Source organism: Eucalyptus grandis, chromosome 3 (genome assembly GCF_016545825.1).
Source record: "Eucalyptus grandis isolate ANBG69807.140 chromosome 3, ASM1654582v1, whole genome shotgun sequence".
NCBI classification, from domain to species: Eukaryota; Viridiplantae; Streptophyta; class Magnoliopsida; order Myrtales; family Myrtaceae; genus Eucalyptus; species Eucalyptus grandis.
The window spans coordinates 40,260,976-40,264,113 of record NC_052614.1 but is presented as its reverse complement, the minus strand read 5'-3'; the positions used below and the strand labels follow the sequence as shown (position 1 = coordinate 40,264,113).

The window sequence follows — 3,138 nt, the reverse complement described above, 5'->3', positions numbered from 1 at the left end:
TTTTATAATTGTGCCAATTTAGTCCATCTGACCAAAATTTGCCGGCCGACGTTAACGTGGATGCTAGCCGCGAATGCTGATGTGGCAATTTTTTAATATTTTTTTTTTGAACTTTTTATTTCTTTATTTCTTTTTTTTCCCACCTTCTCCTTCCTCTGGCCGATGAGGTCAGCATCACTGGCCACTAGCGAGGCTAGCCCCCGCCAGCCACTAGCGAGGCTCACCCTCGCTGGCCATTGGCAGAGGCAAGCCTCGCCTAATGACGGCATGGCCGTTGTCGCCACATCTGGCGAGGAGCCTTGCTGGCCATCAATGAGGTCAACCCTTGCCTTGGTTGGGCGAGGCCCTACTAGATTTGGCGAGGCTTAGCCTCGCCCCACCAAGACGAGGGTCGACCTCGCTGGTGGTTGGCGAGGGTTGACCTTGCCATGGATGGCGAGGTCGACCCTTGCCTTGGTTGGGCGAGGCCGAGCCTCGCCAAATTTGGTGGGGCCTTGCACAGCCAAGGCGAGGGTCGACCTAGCTGGTGGCCGGCGAGGCTCCTCACCCAGGGATGGCGAGGCTCGACCTCATCAAATGTGGCGACGACGGCCTTGTCGTCACTAGGTAAGGTTCACCTTCGCCAATGGCCTGCGGGGGCGAGCCTCACCAATGGCAGGCAAGGTTGACCTCACTGATCTTAGCCTTTGGCTGGCGCCGGCTAGCCGGAGGAAGGAGAAGATGAGAAAAAAAAGAAGAATTTTTTTAAAAATTCGAAAAAAAAAATTACAAATTTGCCACATCAGCGTTCGCCGCCCAATTATCCCTAGCCGGGCGTCCACGTCGGCATCGGCCAGTCAATTTTAGCTAGATGGACTGAATTGGCATAATTGTAAAAGGTTTAAGACTAAACTAGCAAAAAAGAAAAGTTTAAGACTAAATTGACACGATTGCAGTAAGTTTATGACTTTTTTGGTAATTCTCCTAAATATAATGTATAGGATAGATGAAGAAATCTATATAAATTTTTTTATATCTTTTCATAATTTTTCTTTCAGTAACATTTCATGTAATCCCTACTTTCGATCCTTTGAAAATTCTGATGATCCTCGTACAACTAATCGGGCAAAATTGATGAACTGGGTGCAATCATTGAAAATCAAAATCGAAGTTGTCCTCACTTATCACATCAACCTAGGTAAGACGGGATTTGAGAAGGGGAATCAACTGAGGAGGAATTTAGAAACATAATATTCATTATTTTAATTTGCTGAAGGCTCCCGGCATGATATGTACAGAAGTCCATTTGAAAGATCGGGAGCACAATCAAAAGTCACAAATTTTTCATCGATTATCACAATCATCTACACCGACCGGAGATAAGACCTAGCAATGCCACCATCCCCTCCTTTGGGATAGAATCCTCCCGGGACTCTCGCATCGCCGCTCCCATAGACGATCCTCAGTATCTCCTCCGGCGTTCGGTCGTACGCGACCGAGTATACATCGCCCGCGAGCACGTTCCCCTCGATCTTCCCCTCGGCACCTAGGTGACGGGGGTACACGAGGCCCTCGTCCTTAAGCCCGTCATGCCCAAGTCTGTCCCTCAGCTCCGAAAACCTATTTGTGAACTCCGCCACGATTATCTCATATGGCTCGACTTTCTTGTGCGCCCGCTCGTATAGAAGGGCTCGGATCACCGCATCCCGACTGATTCGACGCCGAGAAGGCCCGCGACAAGCTGAAAAGCATTCACAAGACGGGCGCAAGGATTCATAGGTAGCTCACTAGAATTTGACAAAGAAGATTAACATGTAGAGATTGTTCGCTATACCCTTTTGGAGACAGAGCCTTGGAGCTTGGAGTTTGCTCCAACATAGCCTGTGAGGCCAACATAAGGGACCAGATAGGAGGCAAGCAAGAAGTTAAGTTCATTGGCATATGGGTCGAATGGAGGCTTCAAAGCATACCCAAATGCTTTGTCTACCACTTGGGCAAATGAATCCGCAGACAAATTCAGCAGCGGCCTTGGAAACCCTTCACTTTGTCTTCTTGATGGCCCTACATTGATTCAAAAAAAAAGAAAAAGAAAAGGACTCGTGATTTGGTCATCAGCAAAGGAAAGTCTAGGTCGGCAAATGAGAGTTAGCATCGTGTTCCTCTCTAACATAAAACAAATGAGAATGACTATCAAAGTTCGCAAAATAAATAACAAAAAGGTTTGATTTTGCACTCCAAAATCAAACCATATGACATCTCTAAAGAAACTCACTTCAAATGACCGACTTCTTGGTAAGCAAATTGCAAGATGATATCCTTGATGAGAGGACCCAAGTTGGCAGCCCTAGCTCCAGCGGGGATGGACCTCCTGTGGTCAAGTTCGGGGCCACCTTGTCCAATCCATACCCCAACGAAGCATACAAGAAGAGCTCTGCCTCAAAGTACTCCAAATTCAGCGGAAACTCCAGTAGGTCCACATCGCTCTTCGGGACTTCGTGATCGTGATGGGAGTCGAGGTCCGCGCAGTTCGAGCTTGGGATGAGGAGGAGGAGGAGGTAGAAGAGAGCCATCGAGGTGGTGGCCATGAAGTTGGTGAATGCCATGGCCTAAGCTTTGGGTGTTTGTTCTTTTCAGTGTTTGTGTTGTGCGAGTCTCAAGTCTGGTTGTGAGCATATATATAAGGTGTCCCGGATCACGTATTTGGGCATTGCGCTTAGGCGAGGAGGAAAAGGTGTCTAAGTGCTTAGTCAAAGAACAAAGGATTTCTGACCCAAAAAAAGAAAAAAACAGAAGAAAGGATTGCTTTGACTTTTGTTTGAATTGGAAATTGTCTCTGCATTGGGTGAGGCATCTTTGCTATTCACGCCATTTAGAGCAATATAAGAAGGAAAATCTAAGGTTGCGTTTTGGAAATCGAGGGTTACTTTTCTAGGAAGAAAAAAAAATCTAAGATAATGAATTCATGATATGACTAGGTTCAGTGAATCAGTGAAACTAGGTATTTAGACACATTTAAGAAATAGGGATTTCTTCATGAGATTTGGATTGGATAAACATGAATGTACCACCGGCACGTCATACATGCCCGCTCGTAGCTCTCTTCAACGCTGATAATAGTGGTCATTATAATTAATTTTCCACTCACATTGACTTAGGGAA

The 3,138-nt window shown here is 46.3% G+C and overlaps 1 pseudogene; it reads right to left on the bottom strand.

Annotated features, from left to right (window-relative positions):
- Window positions 1-1,343: 1,343 nt before the first annotated feature.
- LOC120291848 lies at window positions 1,344-2,582 on the bottom strand (annotated as a pseudogene).
- Window positions 2,583-3,138: the final 556 nt, after the last annotated feature.